We start from the raw sequence: 10,267 nt of genomic DNA on the forward strand, positions 1-10,267 counted from the left end.
GCTTTAATAAATTTTCCTGCTTATGTTACTCATCTGTGCTGTGTGTCTGTCCTTGAATTCCTTCTCTTCTTGAGACAAAACCAAGAATCTTCAGTGACTCTTCCAAGTCTGGCTGGGTTGAGGCCCCGGGGCCCAGGTCTCCCCAGTTCACCCGATGACACTAAGAGGATGAATCAGAAGACTTGATTTACATTTTTAATGTTTATTTATTTATTTTGAGAGATAGAGAGCACGAGTGGGGGAGGGACAGAGAGAGAGAGAGAGAGAGAGAGAGAGAGAGAGAGAATCCCAAGCAGGTTCCTTGCTGCCAGCATAGAGCCCAAGGTGGAGCAGGTGGAGCTGGGACTCACAAACTGTGAAATCATGACCTGAGCCAAAATCAAGAGTCAGACGCTTAACCAACTATGCCACCCAGGCGTCCGACTTGATTTATATTTCTTGAAGCATGGGTGATACAGAAGACTGGTGTCTGTCCCAGAGCTGAAGAATTTAAAAGCCTGGAAGTGGGTAAAGTGGATGATGGTAGCCAAGAAGACGGCTTCAATGTGGGATATAATCTTTTCTATCAACAAGTCGATGTGCGTGATTTTCCTCTGAACTAGGGAAAAGTGACCTTGTGTCAGACCTCAGTCAGACAAAGGGACTTTGTCCAGGAAGTGTGGTAGAGACCCAGGTATAGACGGACCAACAAGAGTTGAAAATTGTCAGTGGGAAAATGTCAGAGAACTACCAGTGAGCAGTCTTCAGTAATGGGAGAACCTCCAAAGAACCTATGCAGCCCACGACAGAAGAAAGAATCCATTGTAAAACACTGGCCAAGCCAGACAGTGTTTCACCAGCTCACAACAGTCCCAGGAAAGTAAGGCCATTACTGCCCCTTACTTTCCCTTCTCTTCTTCGTTCCATCTTGGAGGAGTAATGGCATCTATACCTTGATTTTATGAACTGTGGGGGTAGAGGATCAGGGGCAGAAACACGAGGCAATAAAATAGAAACGAAGTCTCCCATATCTCCTATTCCTAGCAGGCGCAAGCAGGGAGAGTGGTAGGGCCCCCAGAAGTAGAACTCATCAATATCGTTCTAGTTTCTTTTTCTAATTATGAAAGGCACAACTTCCAGACCCTTTCATTTACATGGGGCATGTGACCATGCGCAACTGAAGAAATGGGACTGGAAATGCCATGTGTCGCTTTCAAACGGTAGCAGCGAGAAGACTCTGTGTGACCCTTGCACAGCAGCAGTAAGGAGGTGCCATATCAAAATGGCAGCATCCCAAGATAGATGGGTTTTGTTGCTGAGTTACTGCAAAGAGGAGATACTACTTTGGTCTGGAGAGGACTTAGGGTAAGTAAACAAACAAAAACAACCAAACAAACAAAAACCCAAAACTACTGGGGGTTTGTCTGTTACCACAGTATAACCTGATCCATCCTAATTAATACAAGGATGGAAGAGTTAACCTAGAATAAAATTTGGAGTTTCTATTACTACTTGGGACTGAACATACTAATTATTGGTCTAAAACTGTTTTAGGGGTCAAAGAGCCTAGAGGGCTTTATTATCTCGGAGCTTCTTTGAGATTTCATCCAAGGGCAGGGAAAAACTAGCACACAGAGATTTGCAGAGCAGTTGGGAGACAAAAAAGCATATTGCTTTATTATTTCAGCCTCAAAATGCATGCTTCTATTAGGCTGATTATGGAAGGTTTCTGGAAATTCTCACTAGCCTAGATCAACCTATTTAAGAGATCACTCCATGTAACAAGGAAAATATTAGTGCATAGATTTTTAAAAACAGGTTTACTTCCTTTGAGCTTCAGATATGGATAAGGTTAATTCACAAAGGAATGGAAAGGACTACCACCCTCCAGGAGTTAAGATTTTACGCCTCTGGAAGATTTTTTGTAACTTGAATAGGCTGTCATGCCATCAACTAATTAAAAAGACAATTTTCGTTGCCTTAGATTACTGTTGGCCATCTCTGCCATGGCAGTTGGGATGGAACACCATCACTACCTCAGCTATGCTATTTGAATATCCATATGCATTGTTTAATTGTGGTAGATGGCAAAAATGGCCACAATGCTCGGCTTTTGGTCTTCTCTGTCCCTTCAATCTGGCCTAGTCTTTTGAGTTGATTTGGACAACAGTCTGAGGTGGAAGGAACAGAGTTCAAGTCGTAAGCCTAGGCTTGGCCTGGCTTCTTGGAATGCTGGAATTGCCATGTAAATAGGTCTAGGCTAGCCTGCCGGAGGGTGAGATGCATGCAGCCCAATCACTTTTGTTGTCCCAGCTGGTGACCAGCCACCCTCCAGAGACACCTCTGCCAGGCAGACCTTTAGGTGGCTGCCAACACATGTGGAATCCCAGCTACGACCAGACGAACTAGAAGAATAGAACTCCCCAGCTGAGACCTGTATGCAAGACCCACAAGATTATGAGCAGAGTAAATGGATGTTTTGATTCATTAACTTTTGGATGATCAGTGAAATGATAAAAGTGGTTGAAAAAATAGGGATGGAATACATATTGTTTGTAAGGAACTCTGCTAATTAATTACAAATGGTGACAGAAAGGAAAGGCTTATTATTATGGAACAAATGCCAGGTGTCATAAATGCTACATTTAGGCAGAGAGGGTTAGGTTTTATGGCTGTGCATGTTTAGGTCTTGTATTAGTCAGCTTGGGCTGTCATAACAAAATACTATAGACTGAGTGGCTTCAACAACAGAAATTTATTTTCTCACAGCTCTGGAGGCTGGGAAACCTAGAGTCAAGGTGCCAGCTCAGTGGTTCCTGGTGAGAATGTTTCCTGGCTTGCAAAGGATCCTCTTTTCATTGTGCCCTCACATGACAGTGTCTCCTCATCTTATAAGGGCACGAGCCCCATAGAATGAAGGCCCTACCCTTATGATCTCACATAAATACGGTCATCTCTGTCACATATATGTCTGTATACCCATGCATCTGCTTCTGGGCCCTCCATTTTATTTCATTAGTCTATCTCTGTACTCACACCACATTATCTTAATTATCATAGCTCTGTAATTAGTCTTTTGCAAGTAAAAGTAGTCTTTAAATCAAATCATATTTGATAAAGCAAAATAGAAAATTAATTTTCAAAGTGCACATACACATCTTACTTGGCATTTTTATTATTTCCCTTCTCACATATTTTTATTTTTATATTTTAGAAATAAATTGTCAACTTGTAATATTATTTGAATAACAAAATAGAAACAGTTAGATAAAGTAAATGGCAAAGAATGTTTCAAGTCTATTAGATATTCCTACACTAAAGTTTTACTACAATGCATATACAAAGGCCTTTATACAAATTTTGTATTTTTCACTGTGCAATGCTGAGGAAATATTGCTGTTATACTGTTTTACATTTGAAGTGCTTTATATTTTCTTCATGAAACAATGCTTTAAAGTATACATATTAAAACATAAAAGTTACATGTTAAAACATAAAAGAATGAAAAACTCAATTCTAAGAATATTACTGGTGGACTACTAGTATATTTTTTCATAATTTATACTCCAGCCGAAGCCAACAGATATAGATCATTTGCTCCCCCTGACATCATGAAGATATTTTCCTGTGTTGATAATTTTGTCTTTTCCACTCAGATCTTTAATCAGCCCAGACTTGATTTTATGTGTGTTGTAAAATAGTATTTTGATTTGTTGTTCAGATGGATACATTTGGTCTGAACAGTATTTTTGGAAGAGATTGTTCATCGTCCACCAATCTTTCAGGCCATCTCTGTCACATGTATGTCTGTATAACTATGCGTCTTCTTCTGGGCCCTCCATTTTATTTCATTAGTCTCTCTCTGTACCCACACAACATTACCTTAATTATCATAGCTGTGTAATGAGTTTTAATATCCAATAAAGCAAGTCTTTGCACTAATTCCTCTATTTCAACACTGTCTAGTTATATGCACCCTCTGACTTTACATATAAATTTTAGAATCAGCTTGTCAATTTCCATGGCAAGAACATGCTATGATTCTGAACTGGAATCATTTGGGGGAATAAATTAATATAATTTATCTTTTCACTTACATGTTGGTTAAAGTCTTTTAATAAATCTTAAAATTTTTCTCACAGAATTCTTGAACACATTCCGCCAGGTATGTTTTTACGTAGTTTGTATGCTTGGTGTTATTATAAATGTTACCTTTAAACTTTCTGTTTGTATTCTTACATTTATTACTGTAACTTAGGAACATAATTTATTTGACTATGCAGATTTTTATTTAGCAACTTCTCCTTACTCTTGTATTGATTGCAATAATTTATTTGTAAGTATTTTTGGTTATTCCTTTGCAAATGATTTGCAAATGAGTTTTTATTTCCTTATTCCTTCCAATCCTTACACACTTATTTCTTTTTCTTGTCATTCTGCACTAGTTAGAAACACTGGTAAAATATCAAATAAAAGAGGTATTGCTTGGAATCTCAGTCTTCTTTCTGAACTCAGAGGTAGAGCCTTCAGTGGGTTCTCACTGTGTATAAAGTTTACCACTGATTTAGAGTCATATTAAGGAAGTTCCCCTCTGTGTCTAATTTTTCAATAACATCAACATCAACGAATTAAGTGCTCTTTTTGTAATTGTTGAGGTATCTTATGATCTTTAATTTCATAATATGGCAAATTATACTAATTAACTTTTTCATATTGATACAACTTTATCTTCCTGAAGTAAAATCAACTTTGTCATCATGGATTATGCCACTTACACTTTATACATATGTTCTAAATGCTTTTTGCTAATCATATTACTTATGATTTTTGCATCTATGTTTCATAAATAAATTTTGCTCATGATTTTCTTTTTTTACCATCTTTGTTGCATTATGGTATTAAAATCACACTAGCCTCATAAGTAAGTTTTCAGTGCCCTGAAAAAGTTTGATTAAGATTGAAATAATTTGTTACTTGAACACTGGTTTGACTTGATAGAGACTCTGTGCTTGGGATTTTCTTAGTGGAAATATTTTTGACTACTGATTCAATTTTCTAGTAATTACAGGACAATTCAGCCCTTCTAATTCTTCTTTAGGGACGTTTGCTTATATATATTTTTTTCTGAAAATTGGTCAACCTAGTTGAATTTTTTAATTTATAGCATAAAATTTTTATAAAACTGTTACAAATATTAAAAATCCTAGAAATACCCAAATGAGTTATAACTTAGGTCCACACAAAAACTGCACATGGATATGTATAACAGCTTTACTTATGATTGCTAAAACTTGGAAGCATAACATGTCCTTCATTAGGTGAATGGATAACAAACTGTGGTGTATCCATGCAAGGAGATATTTTTCAGCAATAAAAATAAATGAGCTATCAAGCCATGAGAAGACATGGAGAAAGCTTACATGCATGTTGGCAAGTGAAAGAATTCAATCTGAAAAGGCTGCATACTGTATAATTTCTATCATAGAACATTCTGGAAAAGGTGAAACTATGAAGACAGTAAAATATCAGTGGTTGCCAGAGGTTGGGAGAGGCAGAGGTAAGGGTGTATAGAGAGCACAGGGGATTTTTAGAGCAGTGAAACTATCCTTCATGGTACTGTAATGTAGAGATATATATTACACATTTGTCAAAACTCATAGAATACACAGAACGAAGAGTGAACTCTAAACTGTTAACTTCAGATAATGATGTATCAACATGGGCTCATCAATTGTAACAAATATTCACATTAATGCAAGGTTTAATAATAAGGAAAACTATGCTCAGGGGAGAGAATGGGTGTATGGGAATTCTCCATATTTTCTGCTCAGTTTTCTGTAAACTAAAACTAATAGAAAATAGTCTATCAACTTAAAAAATAAATAAATAAGTATTGTATTAATTTACCTCTTCTCATAAGATGTTTCCTAGTTCCTTTTACAATTGCATCAACCTTTAAACATATTTTTCCATTAGTATATTACATTTTTATAATGATGGAATCCACAGCTGTCTAAGTCTTGGACCTAGTTTCTTCTTTTACAAACTCTTTATGTACCATTGAAACACTACATTTTTTCCTAATTGACTTATTTTTATGGGTATATTACTTTGAGAGACAGTTTTAAGAAATGTTCTCATTAATGTTGATTTCCTTCCTGAATAACCATTTTTTAATTAGAGCTTTATTATTGTTGGCGAATTGCAATATTTTTCAAGGTCAATAACATTTGCTAAGCACCAGCTGCACCAACTCAGATAATTCTTAGCTTACCTCAGTGTATTTTTGCTTAAAATGATCAATTTAATAAATTTATTTATTTACAGTAACACCGCTGGTCACATAAATCCATCAGAGTAGATATTCTGCAACTTTAGACAAGTTCCATAACCCTGATATATTAATATTTTCCCAATGACCATGGGCAACAGAAAAGAACCAATTTAGGCAATTAAACAAAAGTATATGTCTCAGGACACCCTATTTCATGTTCTCTTTCCTTTTGAATGCAACCCATCTGCACAAAAATGAAAACTTATGTATATAGCCCTCTGGTTGCCTAAGAGAATCTGGTTTTATTATACTTGAGATGTTAGGTTAATATGATTTTCTTGAACTTCAGAATTCAATCCACCCTTTTCATTTTGGACAGAAATTTTCCCCTTAAATTACAAATGATCTACAAAGTTAAAGGAAGTCATAAGTTTGATTCTTTTGCATTGAGTTAAACAGCAAGTTGAAAATATCAGGCTTATTTTATGATATTCTCTGTAATTTAGCAGAAAATTTATATTCTGAGATTAGTTATAATTTTTTCTAGTATTTGATTCATATTTTTTCTTTTGTTTATTAAATTTGTGGGAACTACATGCATGAAAGTCACAGGGAAAAAAATATATCTTAATACACAAATTTTGAGGTTTAGTTTAGAATTCAAGTTCTTTTATTTAGGATAAACTCAAAACGAATTAAATTATTCCTGCTTAAAATTCCAAAATATTATGAACTATAATACTAACAGGAAGAAATTATGAAAATAATCTTTTCTTCTTTGATAATGTACTCATGCCTTGGACTTCATTGTACATTTTCACCGATAGATCTTGGGCACAGAATTTCTATTTAGCTAGTCTGGAGCAGGCATTTTTTTAACTTTCTTGAATAAAAAAAGAAACGACTCATAGTTCAATACTTACCTTTTAAAAATGACCTCTGAGGTGCCTGGGTGGCTCAGTCAGCTAAGTGTCAGACTCTTGATTTCAGCTCAGGTCATGATCTCACAGTCCTGAGTTTGAGCCCCCTGGTGGGGCTTCGGCTGAGCGTGTAGCCTGCTTCAGATTCTCTCCCTCCCTTCCACTCTGCCCCTCCCCCCCTTTGTGAGGGCACTTGCACACATGCATGAGTGCACAGGCACATGCTCTCTCCCTCTCTCTCTCTCTCTCTTTCAAAAAACTTAATAAATAGAATAAATAAAAATGACCTCTGAAATTCAAATTCTATAAAAAATTCTAAAAATCAAATGTCTACACTAGGTCAGTTGATGAGAAAACAATTGTGGAATTACCATCATTGAATCTGTCAGGGTTAATCAAGGGGAGAATCCAAACCAAGTAGTTTAATTGAGGACATTAATACAGACTACTAGCTACAAAGGAGGAGGAAGGTCTACAGGACAATCAGGGAATGGTGAAGACACCCAGAATTTCACATCAGGAGCCAAAGATTAGTGTCAGACAAAAGTCATTCTATCTATCTATCTATCTCTATTTCTATATATCTATATCTATATCTAATATATATACATATATACATATACATATATAAATATATATGTGCGTATATATATATATATACATATACACACACACATACACACACACACACATATATATATACATATATATATATATATATGTATATATATATATACATATATATATTGAGATAGGGAGGAGAAGAGAGAGAGGGAGAGAAGCCCAAGCAGGTCCTGCACTGTCAGCACAGAGCCAGACACAGGGCTCGAACTCACTAACTGTGAGATCATGACCTGAGCCGAAATCAAGAGCCCGACACTTAACAGACTGAGCCACCCAGGTGCCCCAAAAGTTATTATAGAGTTGAAGAGACATCTAGAGTTGATGCTTCAAAGGCCCAAGAATACAGAGCATCTAGACAGAAGCTGGAACCACAGAGAAACAGCCACTCATGAAAGTAAGGCCCAGGTGGGGACTGGGATCATGGCAAGGATTGCCTCAACAGAAATTGTGGCCACAGAGAGAAGGTCTGCTAGAAAGGGATGGAACTATGGAGACTCAGTCTATGCTAGATATATAGCCAAAAGCCAAGAAAAAAGGCAGTGAAGTAACCTGGCTTCTCTCCCTTAGTCCTCCACTTTTTCTATTTGGTCTCCCATTAGCCATATCTATCCAGAAAACAAATGGCAAAGGGGGTATGGAAAATCAAGTTTATGGAAATCAGTTCCCTGAGACACTGAACAGAAGAGTAAACAAATTAATCTTTTCTCAGAGTGAAATAGTCATGATCTGGGGGAATTTGACAGAATATCTAGAAGTAAGGACTAGGAAAAGATTAAGAAATGTAGGGTTAGGATATATATATATGTATATGTACATGTATATGTATGCATATGTATAATGACTATCAGTAATGTAACAGGCAAATATTTACAGTATTAGCGCTTATATTAAGTTTTATGTCAAAGAACAAAAGTCTCAGGGATGTTTTAAAAACATATACAAGTTCTTGCATCAGTAGGAAATCTTGTTTTATGAAGTTCTTGGCAAATTTCTTACAAGGGCAACCTCTTATTGACTGCATATGATGTGCCATCATGCACAGGGCTATACAAGCACTTTCTTATTTCATCTGCACAAGAACTCTATGAAGTAGACACTATTGTTGTCATTTTGTAGATGAAGGGAGAAAGACTAATTGTCTGAGGTCACAGTGGTGGTACGTGGGAGAATTCCTATTCAAAGCTCTGTTTCCTGATCTCCAAGCTCTGTCTTGGTCACCATGTAATTCTGCCCCAGTCAGTGCTGCTTGAATGAAGCTTCATTATGTGTTACTCATAATCACCTTTCTGAGCAGATGGCTCTCTCCCACTTCCACAAAGCTGGATCACAATAATGATGGTTAAAATTAAATAGGTGTTTTATATTCAACCCACACACAGAAGATGAAACCATTCCTGCTTACATGAGATTTTAAAGACTATCTATGTACATTTTTATCTCTTTAATCATCTGTAACTACTCTGTTATTCTCGAAGATGGCTAAGGGGATAGATAGACTGAAGCAGAGAAGGAAAGCATTCATCTACAGGCAGGGACTAACCTTCACCCAAAGCAGCCTCCAAAGTTGCTTAGCTTCCAGGACCTTGCTGGTTTTGCCTTGCCAGTCCTAAAGTGGAAAAGCATTTGGTGGTCAACACTGACCCACATTGCTACCTTTCCCTGGTCAAAGGAGGCTTAGCTGATGACCATGTCCTCATCCTGCCCATCGGACACTATCAGTCAGTGATGGACCTTTCATTCAGCAAGATGGCGGAAGAGGTGGAGGAGTATAAGACTACACTGAGGCCTTTCTTTAAGAGTTGAAGGAAATAGTGTGTTTTATTTTAGAGAAATTATAAGAGCTATCACCTCCAGCTACAGGTCATTTTCGTGCCACTCAGCCACTGCTTCGAGAATGGCATTAAAGATGCCTTCGTTACCCAGGCAAAGGAACAACAAATAGAACCAGCTGTTGGAAATCCAGAGCACTCTGACATCAAGCCCATTGCACAACCGAGAGCAACATATATTTATGTTGAACTTGACAGAGGAGAGAAACTTCTCCACAGAATTAAAACAAAAATTTTTCCCTTGCAGTTGAGAAGGAAGGTGCTGGCCAGTGAAGCCATTCTTAATATCCCTGACTGGTCTGACTGGAGGCAGTGTCAGACAAGCAAGGTAAGAGGTGACCCTGGCTTATAGCTTCTGGAGAGACTTTGAGCCTTTTGACTTCATTCTGGATGACTGAGCAAAAGGAAAGCCACTTTATGAATTTCACAGGAAGTAGTAGCAACCTGTTTTTAAAGAAACTAGTTTCTCAGGAGACTCTCATGGAAACTGTCTGCAGCAAAAAGCCTAATATTGAAATTTTTTTTGGAAAAAGTCACATTCTAGGTTGAAAACCTTATGTTAAAAGCCTGTCTGTTATCCAGCTCCAAGTACAGATTGTATTTATCAACATTAAAAATAAAATCAAGAAAAAAAAAACATT

The 10,267-nt window shown here is 36.9% G+C and overlaps 1 pseudogene; it reads left to right on the forward strand.

Annotated features, from left to right (window-relative positions):
* The window catches only part of LOC124529103 (CWF19-like protein 1), a 105,824-nt pseudogene extending 95,800 nt beyond the window's left edge, over positions 1-10,024 (forward strand).
* The last annotated feature ends 243 nt before the right edge of the window (positions 10,025-10,267 follow it).

This window comes from Lynx rufus, unplaced genomic scaffold, assembly GCF_022079265.1.
Source record: "Lynx rufus isolate CCGP_SWC_20201006 ecotype Redwood Valley unplaced genomic scaffold, mLynRuf1.p SCAF_6, whole genome shotgun sequence".
NCBI lineage: Eukaryota > Metazoa > Chordata > Mammalia > Carnivora > Felidae > Lynx > Lynx rufus.